Below are 18,397 nucleotides of genomic sequence, written 5' to 3'. Positions count from 1 at the left end.
CTCAGCGCAAATCACACCAACCAACCAACCAATACCAGCGCAGTACTCTGTGAGGATTGCACTAACCAACCAATACCAGCGCTGCACTTGGTGACAATGTCAGTTTAACTCCTCCAACTGACTCTCCCTTTACAAAACAACGTCTGCGTCTTTTCAAAGTCTTTAATAAAACAAAACTACATAAAATCTGCTTGTCTGCTCCACTAAAGGAAGCAATAGAATCATATACTCTAAGAATTCTCTTCACTCCAGCAAAACCTCAACCAGCGTGCTTTTTCCCTCTTTCACTTGAAAAACTCTTAGGACTTCTCCAGATGTGTTTTCTGAAGTGACCCAAATAAGCTCCCACTATTCTTCTCTCTCTCAAGATTCCCTGTGCAAATACAGACACTACGGCTATGGCTCAGCACTACATCAACAGCAGTCAATGCACATTTACTTAGTGTATGCCACACTAACGGCGCACCAGTTACTTCCATTAAGGTCAATGACGGACCACAACATAAATCATAAAGGTATTTAGTTAACAAACGTCTATCTCTGAATTCCGTCTCATTTACCTAATATAATTCAGTCTAAAACTAACCATCCGGTAGCACTACCAGAAACAGATCCAGCAGAAACTGTGTAATTTTATAACTAATGATCAGTTTACTATTTCCCTAAATACAAGGTTTGGGCCCACAGAGACATTAGGTCCTCCGATAGATCTTTCAGTAGAGCTGATAGGGACTAGGCAAATATGAGACGGATGCTATTACCTTTATGAGGACCTATGATGAAGAAATAGCCTAACTAAACAGTTTTGTCATCAAACATTTGTCATAATGTACATTAATAAGGACAGACTCAGTATTACTTATCAAGATACCTTTATCCATATACTAAAATGTTTTGAATGATCAATTACATAAGTACATTAGTAATTTCAAACTCCGGTATACATTAATACAGGTAATTCACAATAAAGAAACAATGCATAATCAAAATACACCTGATCAATAACAAATGAGAGGGGAGAGAGAGAGACAAAAGGAAAAACCATTGCAATATAAATATGCAATTCTGATTTCATATGAACTCAGATCAAGATTTATTAATGCACAGCATGCAAAAGTCAGAAAATAGCTAACCCTTCAGCCGAAGGGGTATAGCTAGGGCAACATCACCAGCCGATGAAACGCCAAGTTCTCATAACAGTCTGTTTCAGGAATTGCAAAGATAGCTAGCTAGAGTAGCATAGAGAGTACGAATTCAAAGGCCTCCCTTTTCATAGAAACTGCTACACCAAATTCTTTCTTGCAATAATAGCTAAACCTCAAATGTCAACTGTACAAACCCCTATGGTTACATTTACAAATTCTTCACAATTTCATTGGCTTTCAAAATGAGGTGATCATCATCCCAAGGAAATCGTTATTGGAAAAAGATTAATTATTCTGATTAAACTCATAAGCATAATCTAATTAGGTGTATTAATAATTATGTCTCTCTCATATTATAAAGAAAGGAAATAAGCATTTTACGAAACATTTTCCAAAACCTTTCTTGTTATTATTATTTCAAAATTCTATGTGACAAACTTTTATAATGCATCATTTTATTCAAGTCTCTCTCTTAGGGCCAGATGTAGGTAGGCAAATACCGGTCGGTAAAGGCCGAAATTCGGTATTTTTGGCCGTTATCGACCGGTATTTGGAAAATGAGATGTAGGAGTCAAAAAATTACCGATTCTGTAAATATGAGTCGGTATTCTACCGAATCGGAATTGACTGAATCACTATTTACCTATTTCTTATTTACTGAATCGGTAAATAAGAAATAGTAAAAAATGTCCACCGAGATGTAGGAAACCCCAAAAATACTGAATTACATGAAATTCGGTATTTAAGAGTCGGTTTTTACCATGGTTTGAAAGCAGGTGGTAACCAGGTGATGGCTATAAAAAAAGGTCCCAAAATGCAACAGTTTCACCAGAATGGGGGCATTCTACGTCATAGCAAGGCGGCTACGGCTACAGGCAGCAGGAGAGAGGGTATGGAGAAGGGAGGAGCAGGTCTACAGGCAGAGGATAACGCTCTTCCAACTGACTGAGCCAGAGATACTGCAAAGGTACAGGCTACACCCAAGAACCATCCTGGACTTGATTAGGGACCTCCACCCACACCTGGATCACCCAACACCAAGGGCGCACGCCATCCCACCCCATGTGCAGGTGCTGTGTAGCCTACACCTGCTTGCCTCTGGGAGCTACCAGAGTGTGATTGCTGCAGTAGGTGGTGTGTCTCAGAGCTGCCTGTCCCGTTTCTTCAGGGAGCTCCTTGATGCCATGATGCAGAGAATGCATCATTACATTCGGGACCCTGACACACCTGCGGAACTTGCCAAGACCAAAACAGATTTTTATCAACTGGCACACTTCCCTCACGTGATAGGCTGTGTAGATGGCACCCACATCCCACTATGCCCACCTGCAGCAACAGAACAGATTTACAGGAACCGGAAATCAATGCACTCAATCAATGTGCAGGTGATATACAACACTGGCAACATCATAACAGACATTGTGGCCAAATTCCCTGGGAGCACCCACAACTCCTACATCTTCCAGAATAGTGGGATATACACACGCCTTGTTGCCAGCGAATTCAGGGATGGATACCTGCTAGGTAAATAACTGTGACACACCCTGAAAGTCAATGCAGATGGATCAATTATGAGTATGTGACTAATGTAATTCTCTTTTACACCTAGGTGATAGTGCATATGCTCTGCGGTCCTTTGTCCTCACCCCTACTTGAATCCATCTACAAGGAGTGAGAGGCGTTACAACGTGGGACACAGAGCAACACGCAGCATTGTAGAACACACTTTTGGACTACTAAAAAGCAGGTTTCGCTGCCTCCATAAGAGTGGAGATGCACGGCAGTACACTCCAATTATCTGCTGCAAAATAATTGCGACCTGTGTCATGCTGCACAATCTTGCCACCAAGGAAGACACAGAGGTTGAGATCACACATCATGAGGACATCGATGATGGAACAGAACAGGCAGAGCCCTATGCAGCAGGAGCAGCACCAGCAACAGATGGTAGACTGAGACGGGCTGAAATCACACGCAGATATTTCTAAGTAAGTAAGGAGACACAGGCATGCTTAGTTTTTGAAGCATTTAGTTTAATATTCACTACAGCACTACACTGATACCACACCATGGTTGTACAATAACTGTATTCTACACTGGGTGGCCACAGTTTACCTCACTGTGACATGTCCTATGGTTTGAGGGCATTGTCAATGTTTGCGCCAACGCACTACTGTGCGGGATGTACGGGTCTGGGTGTCAACGGGCGCAGTGGTGCCTGGGTCAGTAGGTTGGCACCTGCTGCTCCTACGAATGTCAGGAACAGGAGTGCTAGAGCCACTCCTGCTGGTGGAGACCTCTGTGTCCCTGACACCTGTGTCTCCAGCATTGGCTGCCTGCTGTGTCAGTAAAACCTCCATGGCAGAGGTGACTCTCCCCATCCCCCTTGACAAATCACTGCAGCAGTGCACAATGTTATCCTGCATGGTGACTGAGCGCCGGCATAGTAGGGAGGTTTCAGTGGCAAGCTGGTTCATGGCTTTTGTTTGTTGCCGCATGCATTGGCGATCCCTGCGCCTTTCAGAGTGGTCCCTCTCTAGTTTGTCACAGAGGCCACTCATGCACTGTGTCATTTCCCTCATGCCCTCTGCCATGGAGTTAATTCCTTGACCCATGGAGACAATCCCCCTGTCAATGTTGGACATCCTGCTGTTTAATATGCACACCTATCGATGCACCGCTAAAATGCCCTTTTCCTGCAGGTGCTGGACCATCACCATGGTGGCCTCAAGACCACAGAAGACCCCCTCTCCATCCTGGCCTTCGCCTCTCTCCCGTACCCTACAGCCTCGGACACCAGCACGCACAGCTCCAGATGAACTCTGTTGCCCAGCGTTGTCAGCCAGAGATGAAGTACTTGGTGTGACAGCCTCCACATCTTCCTCATCTGAGGTTTCGAGGATCCTGAGAGGGGGCACATCATGCCTCTTTGGCCTTCCCAGCACAGAGGACTCTGAGGTTGGTGTTGGGGAAAGTGCAGGTGCTTCCGAATTCTGTGACTCAAACAGCAGAGGGGACAGTGGCTGTGGTGTGGTGGCTTGCTCCAGTGCAGTGGCTGCCTGCGCTGTGGATGCAGTTTCCGGTACAGTGCTTGGTCTTGATCTGTCGGGTGTTTTCTCCCTCCTCTCCTTTGTCGGTGCCCTCTCCTCCCTTTCCTGCGCTTTACTGCGCGATGACTCTCCTGTGAGCAGATATGGACAATGGGTCAGTGGTGTTTATCACCTGTGTGTCATTATTAAATCAAATTCCTATCGCACAATTGCCTAGTCCTCAACTGCTTATCGATGTAGTGTGTGCCATGCCATGCTGAATTCTAGGTTGACTGCATTGATGTATGTTCCTATGACTACGTCTCCCATGATGCATTGGTGGTAAGAACTAAAACCAGTTCTGTCAGAGATGCTCGGTGCTCTTCGGGATCCGGGTGATGCTCTAGAGGGTCCACCTCCAGATCTCCCCAAGCTCGGGAAAACATACGCACCCAGAGCTTAGAGGTGATCAGGCGAGGAAAAAACAGGGGATTAAGATCCTGACAAGTTCTGGATTGTGATGAAGACACCCACATTGGGGAAGGGGCCAGGGAATAGGGTGGGGATTCATGTCCATGCATCTTACCTTGTTTTCTTGCAGCTCTGGCTGAGCTGTCAGCATTCCCAATCCCATGTATGCATTCAGGCTCCAGGGTGGATTCCACCAGCTGCTCCAGGTCTGTCAGTCTTGGTACACGGCTCCTCCCTCCACCTGTGGCTCCGGCTTCTTTCCTCTGTGTGGCAATTTTTTTTTGGTGATGATCCGCAGATCATACCACCTTTTTTTTAGGTCATCTATGTCCCTATGTATGACCCCAATGGCATTTACTTTTGTCTGTATCTCTAGCCAGGTGTTCCATTTTACAGACTCTGCAACATGCAGAGACTGTTTGCCAAAGAGCTGGGTGTGGTGTTTGACCACCTCCTCCACCAGCATCTGCAGTTCAGCTGGGCTGAATTTGATCTTCCTCTTATGCTCAGCTCCATCCTTCTGGCCTTCCTGGGACTCCATTTTGATGCTCTGCTGTGCTCAGGGCAGCCTGCTCCTCTGTGTTTCCTCCAGCTCTCCCAACAGTTCAGTTGCTCTGCTCCTGCATGGGTGTGGCCACCTCCAGGTACTGGGGAGGGGTAGTTGCATCTGATTGGATGGTTCCTCTGTTGCTATGTTGTGGGGTGCGGTGGGTGTGCCTGATTGTTTGACTGGCTCACATGGCTTCTGTTTAAATTTACTGATTCAGTATTTACTGATTCAAAAAATACCGATTCGGTAAATACCGAATCGGTAAATCCCATTCATTCCTATGGTCCTGGAGGTCCATAGGGTTGAATGGGTTTTACCGAATCGGTAAATTTTACCGACTTTTTTCCTACATCCCATTTTCCGATTCTGAAATACCAATTCGGTATGATTCGGTATTTAGGAATCGGTAATCTGGGATTACCTACATCAGGCCCTTAATGTTTTAGTCCTTATTAAAAAAAACTTTATATTATTCATTCTGACTGCATGTCTAATGCTACATTTCTTGATGAACGCATTGTGCTGTGTCTTGCACATTCGTTTAATTAATTATACAAATATGAGCAAATTTGATCAAGCAGGATTATTTAGCAAAAATCATTCTTCATCACCTTCACACCAGCTCTTCGAACAAGCTTGTTTGGGCGCCAGGAAGGAAGGCTATCTTTCTTTATTAAACACTCAAGCAACCTGAAGGCCACCATATTGGATCTTGGGTGCACTACGACCCAAGCAGTCTCCATTGGGGCCTGAAACTCAACCACAAAGCTACTGACTTTATTCTGGTCAACTGTTATATTAATGCTGTACCGACCCTGGCACCGCTGCAGCGTTGTGGAAGGGCTGTGCAGGCAAGTCTCTTGGAGTGCCAGATAGACGCCACAAGCAACGCGCCTTGTTCAAACTAGGCTGCATGGCGTTTCAGGCCAGGACTGGCCTGGCCCCCCTCTTTATATCATCTGCCATCAAGGCCTATGTCCCTGGCAGAGACCTCCGCTCCTCTGCACTTCTTCTTTTATCAGTCCCCCGCTACCGGAAAAAAAAACAGGGTGGCTCGAAATTTTCCACTCTTGCCCCCATGTTCTGGAACTCTCTCCCCTTCCATCTTAGGTCCCTTACCCAGTATTCTAGTTTCCGCAAAGCTCTGAAGACCTTTTTATTTTCTCTGGCTTTTCCATTGTAAGCCCTGCTTGCCTTTCCAGTCGACGCCTTAGCAACTGCTCTTGCCCAGTTGGCTGCCTCCTACTTTAGCGCCAAGAAACCGTTCAGGTGTACGTTGCGCTTAACAAATATTTTAAACTTAAACTTAAACTTAAGCAACAGGTGAGAACCCGCTGTGCGATCGGCGGGGCCCCGGGAGGAACCCATGAAGCGGCGAGATCCTACCGTACCTAGGCGCCCGATCTGAAAGACTCCCACCCCTAATGGATGGTGCTCTGTCCTGAGCCCTGGGCTGCCGGGATGAGGTGGGCTTCCCCGCCGCACAGCACTAGGACTCGAGGCACGCGGAGGGGGGACTCACAGGGACATGCATCACGCCTCCAGCCCGTGGACATCACGGAGCTGATAGCGCCAATACGCAAGTGAAGCGGGGCTCCCCCTGGTGTCATCGGAGGCCCTTGCCGGCGCCGTTAGATCCTCTCCCCCCATGACACCCACAGCGAGGGGGGAACAAACAAGGTACCCGACCTGACGAACTCCTGCCCCAAACGAGGGATACTTCGCCCTGGCCCCGGGGAGAACGGGCCCCATTGGATCCTTCTCCCCCTCTTCTAACGACACACACAGGACCGGATAGGGCCGAGGAAGATTATTAAACACAGGGGTGCTTATAGCCAGAGCGGGGAGGCCGCCATTAGACCGCAGCAGGTGCTAGACACCCCCAGGTACACAGAGCCGGACCCAGAAGCGCAAGAAGCTGAGGGAAGGTGTCGAGCCGGGCACTCACCGGAGTGGGAATCCGCAAACCACCACATAGCAAGGCCACATTCCAACTCAGCAGTGAGACGACTGAGGGCCGTAAAATAACAAAGAACCGCAAAGAGGAGTCAGGAGAGGACCTCACCATCAACCGTCATCAGGGCGGTACCGCCATATATGTCAGGATCTGAATCCCCTGTTAACCGCGCCTGCCTGATTATAGAGGACTACATGTCCCAGAAGTCTCGGCTGCTTGTGGGCGGAAGCTATTAATACGATCCGAACCCGGAAGTCGGGTTGTATTGGATTTTGTTGCTTGCTGATACTGTAACGGAGTGGCTGCCCGTTACCGTGTGGGTGTGGTGGTGCTTCGCTGAGCTTTCGCGAAGACACGGACACCCCCTTGTTTGGTCTCACTGTTGTTTGGGAATCCGCTTCTGGGCGGATACAGTGTTGTCGGCTGACTCACTGTGTGGGTCCTGTGGTGCTTCGCTGTTGGTCCTTATGCGAAGACACCGACCCTACTTTAGATGACCTTCCGATCCCTGAACGAGATGGTGGTGGATACTTGTCTGTCGGTGCTGTGGTGCTCTGCCGTCTGAAACGCGAAGACACGGACACCGGAGCTGATTCCCTGGATTGTCTACGGGTGATTCCTAGCGGGGGTCCTGAAGATACACTCGGGGATAAGAGCCCATATTGATCGTTTTTGTGAAGAGCGGTATTCTGCTTTCGCTGGAGGAGGTGCGGACGCTACTCACGGAATCGGACGATACCACAACAAAGGAGCCCAGAATCCTGTAGACTCCATTGGTGTTGGTGGTAAGGCGACGGGAGAGCATTCACCTCTGGGGATTGCTATAGTTTGTGTTGTTTATTACTTTCTTTTGGGGTGGTGCTTTGGTGCTGTTACACAGAGAATTCTGATACGTACTTCTGTGAAGGAACAGAAGGAAAACGTTTGTGAACCATTTTACATAGGCTGAGAAGAGACCCTAGGTCTGGGGACACTGACCTGGTTTTATGAGTCAACTAAGCATAAGAACCAGGTGCGTACTAAGTCGGGTTACCATAGGGGACAAATCAGGAATGTGTGTGGAATAGGTGAGATAACCTGTGCTTGTGTTTTGTAGGATATCATCAGGTGTTCCACGATAGGAGAGGGGGCACAGAGTCTGTTCCGCGATTTGTCACACAGCGTTTAATGTACCAAGGTATGTGCAGCATCATAGAGAGGTTACGGAAGGCGGATAGGGTCATAGGATTACATAACGGGTTATTATTTGTCGTTTCAGATTTGCCTCAGCCTGTGCAGCACCTACCTCCGGCCGCTTCACATTTTTCCCTCGCCTGAACACCTCTAAGCTCTGGGTGCGTACGTTTTCCCGAGCTTGGGGAGATCTGGAGGTGGACCCTCTAGAGCATCACCCGGATCCTTAAGAGCACCGAGCATCCCTGACAGAATCCAATACCCACGAATCTCTGCTCTTCCTGGTCCGGGTGTTCCTCCACGATGGCTACAATGGATGACGTGCTACAAGCACTTGTGTTGGTTCAGCAGGAGTAGGCTGATTCCAAAGCGGAGACCGCGGCTCTGAGGGAGAAAGTGGATAGACAAGCTCGCAACCCTTTTGATGCTACTTCATCCAACCCTCATATACATGTCATGGTGCCTCCACCTGCTCCTCTAGCCACACCAGAACGGTACTCAGGGGACCCCCATAAAATCCAGACGTTTCTCACCCAAATAGCGTTACACTTCTCTTGTAGGCCTGCATCCTTTCCTAACAATTTGTCTAGGGTCGCTTTTGCGATCTCATATCTCACTGGGGACGCGGCTGATTGGGCGGTTCCTTTGGTACGGAACGACAACCCTTTGCTTTCTGATTGGGATGGTTTTAGGAAGGAATTGGAAAGAGTGTTTGACCGGAGGGCTACCACTTTTAGCGCGGACAAGGAGCTGTTGACGCTCAAACAGGGAAAAAGGGATCTGGTGTCATATATGATGGCCTTCAACCGTCTGATAGCGGAGACTGCCTGGCCTGAAGAAAAGAGGATGTCCCTCTTCTACCAAGGTTTGAGTGATGAGATGAAGGATGTGTTGGCGCAAATAGACCCACAGCCCACCTCCTGCATCAATCTCATCAATCTCACTCTCAGATTAAATCACTGTATGGTTGAAAGACATGGGGGAGGTCGGAGAGGCGATAGAACCTCACCAGTTAGCGAATCTGAAAACAGGTCTCTGGCTACCCCAAAGGAGTTAGGGCCAGAACCTATGGACATAGGGGCTGTCAGACCCCCTTGTCCAGGACTGAAAGGGAGAACCGCCGGTCCCAGAGTTTATGCTTATATTGCGGAAAAAAAGGTCGCTATGTCCGTTATTGCCCGGCCAAACCCAAGAGAAGGAACACCTACTTCCCAGGGAAGAAAGTGGCGGTGAGTGCTTTGGGTGACTCCGAAAAGGGTCTTACATCCTCTGCAGAGACAGGAGAAGAAACAAGGGGTTCAGGATGGCAGATTCCTTCACTGGCCGTATCAGACATGAAAAACTCTGAATCACACATAGTGTTAGACATGCAGTTGACATTCCATCAAACGACACATCTAGTTCGGTCCATGATAGACTCCGGGGCTACGGGGAATTTCATTGACTATGGTCTGGTACAACGCCTGGGGCTGAAACGGGTGCGCAGTGAAAAACCCGAACCGGTTTTGGCGGTTGATGGCACCCCCCTAAAGTCAGGCCCTATAATCGAACACACAGAAATGTTAGAACTAACTCTCCCAGGGGACCCACAAGATCATGTGGAAAATATAGTTCTCAACATAATCGAGGCTCCTCAGTATGAGCTCATATTGGGTATGCCTTGGCTATGGCGACATAGTCCTTCCATGGATTGGAGACAAAAAAGCCATACAATTCCTGTCGAAGGAGTGCTTGGCGCAATGTATGAGAAATCATTGTTCCATAGCCATGACTCTTGCCCTAGTCCACCAGGTGGCCACTGCAGCCGAGAAAGAGGTTGTGTTACCATTGGAGTATGCTGCATATAAGGATGTGTTTAGCGAAGCTAAAGCTGAAACATTACTGCCCCATCGCGGGTACGACTGCAGGATTGACCTGGTGGATGGGGCAGTCATTCCTTCTTGTAGAGTATACGCCCTGTCCGAACCGGAGAACAAACACCTATGTGAATACCTGGACCATTACAGCGCTTTAGGGTTTATTCGACCCTCTCGCTCCCCAGCAGCCTCTCCTCTTTTCTTTACAGCCAAAGCTAATGGAGACCTGAGGGCTTGCATCGACTATCGCGTCCTGAACAAGAATACGGTGAGGAACCGGTATCCGCTTCCGCTCATCCCCGTGTTATTGGACCAGGTAAGAGAAGCTACCATCTACACTCGCCTCGACCTTCGAGGGGCTTACCACCTGGTCCGTATACGGGAAGGAGATGAGTGGAAGACGGCGTTCAAAACGTGTTACGGCCTGTACGAATACTTGGTAATGCCGTTCGGGCTGTGTAATGCCCCGTAGGCATTCCAGTATTTTTTAAATTATGTCCTGAAGGAATATCTGGACCGCATAGCTGTCGTGTACATCGACGATATTCTTATTTACTCTACCACTTCCACACAGCACTCACAACATGTTTGTTTGCTGTTACAAAGGCTGCATGAGTACAACCTATATTGCAAGCAGAGTAAGTGTGAGTTCAGTGTCAGACAGGTGGAATTCCTGGGTGTGGTTCTGAGTCCCCAGGGGTTTAGTATGGCAGAAAGGAAAGTGGCAGCGGTGAAGGAATGGCCGGTCCCAAAGAACGTGCCTGAAGTACAATGTTTCCTTGGTTTTGCCAACTACTATGGACGTTTCATCTCACATTTCTTGCAGTTGGCAGCCCCGATAACAAGGCTGTTGAGGAAGGGGGTTCCCTATGTCTGGACTCCCGAATCTACGAAAGCTTTTGTACAGCTTAAGGGGGCTTTCTGCTCTGCACCAATATTGCGCCACCCCCAGGTCGATGTTCCATACATCGTTGAGGCGGACGCGTCGGATATGGCGATCGGCGTGGTCCTGTCACAAAGGGAGAGAGAAACAGGACAGTTACACCCGGTGGCATTTCTGTCCAAAAAACTGAACCAGTCCGAGATCAATTATACCGTGGCAGAGAAAGAACTCTTAGCCATCAAAAGGGCCTTCCAGGAATGGAGACATTACCTGTGGGGGGGCTCAACATCCTGTCACGGTATACCCTGATCATCGCAATCTGCAGTAAATGAAAACCGCCCGACACCTGTCACAGAGGCAGATGCGATGGTCCTTATTTTTTGCAGGATACAATTTTGTTGTAACCTTCCGTCCAGGCACCGACAATCGGAAAGCAGATTCGCTATCCAGACAGAGCGGAGAAAACTCTCCACACCTAGCTGCCCCTGAGGCCATTGTTTCCCCCGAGAAGGTTCTGTGTGTTGTTACCGTGGACAGGTTTCTGGATCAGGTAAAAAATCATTACTCCCTGGCACAATGGCAAGAGTGGGTCGCGAAGGACCGGCAACGCTCTCTGCAGCATGGTATACCCTTAACATCGCAACCGGTTGTATCTGCCACAACATAAGGTCCGACAGAAAGCATTCAACTGGTGCCATAATGCGGTATTAGCAGGACATCCTGGTTTCAAGAAAACGCTCTCGTCCCTGCAACGATCCTTCTGGTGGGAAAATATGGCGAGGGATTTGAAAACCTGGGTTTCACAATGTGACACCTGTGCTCTGGCCAAAGGAGAGACCTGCAGAGCAAGGGGCCTTCTGATGCCTTTACCCACTCCTTCCAGCTATTGGCAGACCATCAGCCTCGATTTTGTTGTGGGGTTACCCATGGATCACGGGTGTAACGTAATCCTGGTGGTGGTGGATAGTTTGAATAAAGCAGTACTTTTCCTTCCATGTAAGAATCTGCCTACTGCCGCCCAGACAGCTCAAATGCTGCTACAGCAGGTGGTCCGATTGCATGGACTCCCCAAGGTCATTGTCTCAGACAGGGGTCCACAGTTTGTTGCCCATTTCTGGAGGGCTAGGTGCAAGGCGTTACAAGTGGAGGTGGCTTTATCCACGAGTTCCCATCCGCAGACCGACGGTAAGACCGAGAGGCTAAACCAGACTCTAAAGAAATACCTGAGATGTTATGCAAAAGAAGCTTCGGAATCCTGGGTATCGCTGTTGTGGCTGGCAGAACTCACATATAACAACTCCTGGCACAGTTCTATCAAGGAGACACCTTTCAGGGCCAACACAGGATACCATGCCAACACTTTGCCCCTGACGGTACCCCGTGAAGTACTGAACCACCCAACGGTGCATGCTCAAGTGAAGGATCTCTTCAAAGCACACCAGCGTATACACGCGGAGCTGGTTTGGGCTAAACTCACCTATAAGAAATGGGCGGATCGTCATCGGCAAGCTGGTCCTCAGTACAAGGTGGGGGACCGGGTGTGGTTATCCACCAGGAATATCAGATTCCGATATTGCAGTGTATTCCACCCACGCTTCATCGGTCCATATCCGGTCCTCCATCAGGGGAATCCGGTAGCGTATCGGCTGAAACTACCTGCCTCCCTAAGGATCCATCCCGTTTTCCACTGTAGCCTGCTGAAATCGGCGGTCGGTCACCGGCGTGTGGCGGTTCCTCCTGTGATGAAGGATGGCCAGTTGGAGTATGAAGTGCGCCGTATCTTGGATTCCCGTTATCGTCGGGCCGGCTTTGGTACCTCGTGTCCTGGAAGGCATATACCTCGGAGGAGGACTCCTGGGAGCCGTGCACGGGCGTGCATGCTCCAAGAGCGGTTCGTCAATTCCATGCCCGTAATCCGGGTAAGCCCGGTTCTAGGAGGCGCTTGGGAGGAGGACGTACTCTCAGGAAATGAATCCCCTGTTAACCGCGCCTGCCAGATTATAGAGGACTACATGTCCCAAAAGTCTTGGCTGCTTGTGGGCGGAAGCTATTAATACGACCCGAACCCGGAAGTCGGGTTGTATTGGATTTTGTTGCTTGCCGATACTGTAACGGAGCGGCTGCCCGCTACCGTGTGGGTGCTTAGCTGAGCTTTCGCGAAGACACGGACACCCCCTTGTTTGGTCTCACTGTTGTTTGCGAATCCGCTTCTGGGCAGATACAGTGTTGTCGGCTGACTCACTGTGTGGGTCCTGTGGTGCTTCGCTGTTGGTCCTTACGCGAAGACACAGACCCTGCTTTGGATGACCTTCCGATCCCTGAACGAGTGTGGTGGCGGATACTTGTCTGTCGGTGCTGTGGTGCTTTGCCGTCTGAAACGCGAATATACGGACACCGGAGCTGATTCCCCGGATTGTCTACGGGTCATTCCTAGTGGGGGTCCTGAAGATACACTCGGGGATTGGAGCCCATATTGATCGTTTTTGTGAAGAGCGGTATTCTGCTTTCTCTGGAGGAGGTGCGGATGCTACTCACGGAATCGGACGATACCACAACAAAGGAGCCCAGAATCCTGTAGACTCCATTGGTGTTGGTGGTAAGGCGACGGGAGAGCATTCACCTCTGGGAATTGCTATAGTTTGTGTTGCTTATTACTTTCTTTTGGGGTGGTGCTTTGGTGCTGTTACACTGAGAATTCTGATACGTACTTCTGTGAAGGAACAGAAGGAGAACGTTTGTGAACCATTTTAAATAAGCTGAGTAGAGACGCTAGGTCGGGCAACACTGACCTGGTTTTAAGAGTCAACTAGGCATAAGAACCAGGTGCGTACTAAGTCAGGTTACCGTAGGGGACAAATCAGGAATGTGTGTGGAATAGGTGAGATAACCTGTGCTTGTGTTTTGTAGGATATCACCAGGTGTTCCACGATAGGAGAGGGGGCACAGAGTCTGTTCCGCGATTTGTCACATGCGTTTAATGTACCAAGGTATGAGAAGCATCATAGAGAGGTTACGGAAGGCGGATAGGGTCATAGGCCTTACATGACGGGTTGTCATTTGTCGTTTCAGATTTGCCTCAGCCTGTGCAGCACCTACCCCCGGCCGCTACACATTTTTCCCTCGCCTGATCACCTCTAAGCTCTGGGTGCGTACGTTTTCCCGAGCTTGGGGAGATCTGGAGGTGGACCCTCTAGAGCATCACCCGGATACCGAAGAGCACCGAGCATCCCTGACAATATAATAACCCCCATCACCCCCTCTCAGACGTCAGGGTCCACCAGAGACCTGAATCTATTGGTGACTTCTCCACTGCCCAGAACTTGACAACAAAGCCACTGTCAGTAAATATTATGGCCATAGACTGTGCTGAAACCAAAGTGGCTCCAAAATACAAGGAGAAAACAATACTAGCACGCGAAGATTGTCACTGCAGATCTCGCTGCCAGCTAGCAGTGAACCGTAAAGGTACCCCATAAAGGCCTGCTGAAACGCGATAGCACAAACCCAGAACAGCATGGGTCGGCAACGGATAACCGGGGCAACATCAGCACCATCAATAGGGATACAGCCCTCCCCAGACCCCAAAACCGCGCATCCGGTATGGGAGTCTCCCAACACATAATCCATGTCAATCAAACTGGATTAAGTCCTAGCGGCAATCGAACACTCCAGAGTGACCATGGAGAGTAAATTTGGAGAGCTAGCTACAGACCTCAATTTACTGCGGGGCAATCATAGATAACTAGTGGATAAAGGCAAACGGGGAGAGAACGCTCCAAACTGTGGAACCTCAAATCCAATCGCACCAGGGAACCAATAAAGAGCTACAAACTAGAGTGAAGGCCCTAGAAAACAAAGCGGATCACCTGGAAGGGTGCTCCCGCCTGAGCAATATTCACATCCTGAATCTACCGGAGGGGCCAGAAGGATCAAATCCAATTCAATACGTTGAAACATAGATTAAAACATTCACTCAGGAACAAGATTTGACTTAGCATTTTTCAGTAGAAAGGGCGGTTCGGGTCCCGGCCCGCAAACCACCTCCAGGATCATCGCCCCAACCATTCTTATTGAAACTGCTCCATTATAAAGATAGAGACACCGTGCTCCGAGCAGCTAGACAGGCGGGACCACTCAGAGTGGAGGACAAACAGGTCATGTTGTTCCCGGATTACATTTGGAACAAGTCAAAAACAATTAAAAATGTATATCTGATCACATTTATTTGGTTCAAAATAGTTAAAAAACATATATTCTATATCTGATCATTCAATAAAATAATGCATTGCAAAATACATAACAAATTCATACACATGAAGAATGGATAAAATTCTTAAAAACATACAGTGTAGCAACAATATGAAGTTAAAAAAGCATTATATGAAAGGAAACCAAAGACCGGGGCCCTATGTATCAGCCCTCACTTTTGTTAATCTGTTTTCATGCTACAAACATGGCTCAAATCTGAAATACGTTTATGAGACTCAATGTCTTGCTCCAGATTTAACAAAAACCAAAGTGTCGATGCGTTTCAGTGGGATAAGATTTTTTCTTCCACCTTCATCAGGACAAAATGTCATATATTTCCTTCCTCACAAATTCCTTCTATCTAGCAAGAGATATGAAACAATCAGTGCATTGGAATAAACAATGATGTACAAAGATATATAAAAACTGTATCAAACTAAAATATCTATAGGATTCATTAGTTAACAAAATCTTTTTATAATAAACAGAATTTACTGTTTGTCATGTTATAATAACAGAATTTACTGTTTGTCATGTTTAATGCATTAGCCTTATGAATATACACTATTTGAAAAGTTCCAAATTCTCTTCATCATACATATCCCAACCTCACTTTCATACACTTATTTCTTGTGGTCCCCAGTGTCTATATTCCTGAGGAAATTGATAAGACCACTTATTATTTTTAATGTCTTGGGGATTAGTTAATCTTACTCCCGCTCATCCCACCTTCTTTAGGTGACTATCTTTTGTATTTATAATTTATATATTTACCTTAAGTTTTAGTAGATCGTCTCTTATGAACTCAAAACGAATTTCAATAGAGATGCACTTTCTGCGGAAAAAACGTAGAAGCCCTTGTTTATAACATCTAGGGACATATGGAAGCTTTAATACGCTTTCTGTGATGAAAATAATAGGTGCCCTTTTTAGCAAATGGGGGCATATTAGATCTGCTGGCTGACACTTCGTATAGCCGTCAGCCTGAACTGTATGAATTCTCATCTGTTACATATGTGATGGTGACATTCCTATTGTCTTACTTAGATTTCTATTTGTGGATCTGCAACTCTAGAAGCCTGTTTACCAGAGGTGGGTCCTGTTTGCTGGCTTGATCCTTATCTAATGGAAAGGAGGTACAAAGGATCAGTCTGAAAATGCATATAAGTTTAATTGCCTAACTATATTTTAAGCTATGGCATCTCAAGAGAGGTGTCCTTACCTATTGGCAGCAAAGCTCTCGCCTTCCACACCCCGAACTCTGATCGACAGTCCTTCGTGTTACCAGCCAATGAATGTCAACATAAATTGTTTGTGTTTTTAATTTTCATGTGTATCAAAATTGTATATAATGAAATTGTTTGTGTTTTTAATGCAGGAGCGCAATGAGTTGTTTTTAACAAAAAGTGTATTTGTTGAAAATATTTTTTATGAAAATAAATAATGAGCTATATTACTATTCTGTGAGTGTACTAGATAGCAAAAGGATCTAGTGGTTATAGTTTGGGTGGCCTTAACAACCATATAGGTTGTGTAACGTGAGTCAGTCCGCCAAGGGAAGATTTCTCTTTACTCTCGAAGGTGGAAGAAAACATCTTATCCCACTGAAACGCGTCGACGCTTTGGTTTTTGTTAAATCTGGAGCAAGACATTGAGTCTCATAATCGTATTTCAGATTTGAGCCATGTTTGTAGCATGAAAACAGATTAACAACAGTGAGGGCTGATACATAGGGCCCGGTCTTTGGTTTCCTTTCATATAATGCTTTTTTTACTTCATATTGTTGCTACACTGTATGTTTTTAAGAATTTTATTAATTCTTCATGTGTATGAATTTGTTATGTATTTTGAAATGCATTATTTTATTGAATGATCAGATATAGAATATATGTTTTTTAACTATTTTGAACCAAATAAATTTGATCAGATATACATTTTTAATTGTTTTTGACTTGTTCCAAATCCATAAATGAATGTTGTGTATGAGGTATACATATAATGGTCTAGTCCATAGGGAAACTTATTTTAACTAAATTGTTACTGGTGTTCTGTCCCCATTAGGACTCTAAAGAGACCCTCTCCTTGTTGTCAAGATTCCCGAATTACACCCAAGCTGTCCAGCAACAACGAGCCACGTTTTTAACAGTAAAACGCACCCTACGCCAAAAGAACATACAATACACGCTCTTATTTCCAGCCCGCCTAATGATCATGCATGACGGGACCACACACTTCTTTACAGACCCCACAGAAGCAGGCAACTGGGTGGAGCAACACTTGGGGGAGCACAACAGATGCAGAAACACATGAACTCAGCGGCCCTCTGGCAGCGGCGAGAGCAACATAAGCCAATCACTCTTGCGCAACTGTGCCAAAGATCGGACTCCATCATCAAAAGTTCCCCAATCCCGAACAAATCATAGCGGAACGCAGAAGAGCACTTCAAGCAGCAGCAGTGGCATGATTGACAGGGGAAAGTTCAGACAGAGACAGAGGCCCGCATCTGTTCACCTCAGAAGAAGAAGTCAGTGACGCACAAACCTCTCAAGACGGCTAGGTCACACCTCCGATGGAGACCCCCTCAGACGGCGGACACATTGATATGATGACCATGTCAGTGACTGAAAGAGATGGAGAGGGGAGGGGGCCCACCCAGAGACCACATTAGTTGATCAGAAAACACCTCCACGGAGCAATGAGAACAACCGAAGTGGTATCCAGAACACTCCAAAGCAACATAAAAGACTGGACCATTGTGAGCAGAAAGGGATGAAAGGGCATCCCCAAGCATTTACATTTCATCATATAACAATACAAAAAGGACTGTCAATGGTCTGTACAACTAATGGGGGCAAAGAAAAATGTGACGGGCTCTGTGTCTACCTATAAAGTGTGTACAACAAAAAGGAAATTAATACCATCAGCCCATCCATATGGCAGAGCTTCATCATATGGGATAGAACCAAAGATGGTCCGGTTAAGGAGCCACACACCTGTTGGAATTATGTGCTTCTCCAAACCCAAGGAACCACCAATGATGGTTCGTGCCAAAAGTCAAATCAGTTTGAAATGGTGTGGGATGTTA

The sequence above is a fragment of the Lissotriton vulgaris genome, chromosome 2_1 (genome assembly GCF_964263255.1).
Source record: "Lissotriton vulgaris chromosome 2_1, aLisVul1.2, whole genome shotgun sequence".
NCBI lineage: Eukaryota > Metazoa > Chordata > Amphibia > Caudata > Salamandridae > Lissotriton > Lissotriton vulgaris.
This window is presented reverse-complemented; position numbering follows the sequence as displayed.